This window comes from Sciurus carolinensis, chromosome 16, assembly GCF_902686445.1.
Source record: "Sciurus carolinensis chromosome 16, mSciCar1.2, whole genome shotgun sequence".
Lineage (NCBI taxonomy): Eukaryota > Metazoa > Chordata > Mammalia > Rodentia > Sciuridae > Sciurus > Sciurus carolinensis.
Genome location: NC_062228.1, coordinates 45,108,004 through 45,108,973, shown reverse-complemented (window position 1 = coordinate 45,108,973; position 970 = coordinate 45,108,004).

Genomic DNA, 970 nt, shown 5'->3' with positions numbered 1-970 from the left:
AGAAAAAGCATTTGATAAAATACAGCACCCCTTCATGCTCAAAACACTAGAAAAAATAGGGATAGTGGGAACATTCCTTAACATTGTAAAGGCCATCTACGCTAAACCCATGGCTAATATCATTCTAAATGGTGAAAAACTGAAAGCATTCCCTCTAAAAACTGGAACAAGGCAGGGATGCCCTCTTTCACCACTTCTATTCAATATCGTCCTTGAAACTCTAGCCAGAGCAATTAGACAGACCAAAGAAATTAAAGGGATACGAATAGGAAAAGAAGAACTCAAACTATCCCTATTTGCTGATGATATGATTGTATACTTAGAGGAACCAGGAAATTCCACCAGAAAACTTTTAGATCTCATAAGTGAATTCAGTAAAGTAGCGGGATATAAGATCAATGCACATAAATCTAAGGCATTTTTATACATAAGCGATGAATCTTCAGAAAGAGAAATTAGGAAAACTACCCCATTCACAATAGCTTCGAAAAAAATAAAGTATTTGGGAATCAATCTCACAAAAGAGGTGAAAGACCTATACAATGAGAACTACAGAACAATAAAGAAAGAAATTAAAGAAAACCTTAGAAGATGGAAAGATCTCCCATGTTCTTGGATAGGAAGAATTAATATTGTCAAAATGGCCATACTACCAAAAGTGCTATACAGATTCAATGCAATTCCAATTAAAATCCCAATGATGTACCTTACAGAAATAGAGCAAGCAATTATGAAATTCATCTGGAAGAATAAAAAACCCAGAATAGCTAAAGCAATCCTTGGCAGAAAGAGTGAAGCAGGGGGTATCGCAATACCAGATCTTCAACTCTACTACAAAGCAATAGTAACAAAAACGGCATGGTATTGGTACCAAAATAGAAAGGTGGATCAATGGTACAGAATAGAGGACATGGACACAAACCCAAATAAATACAATTTTCTCATACTAGACAAAGGGGCCCAAAATATG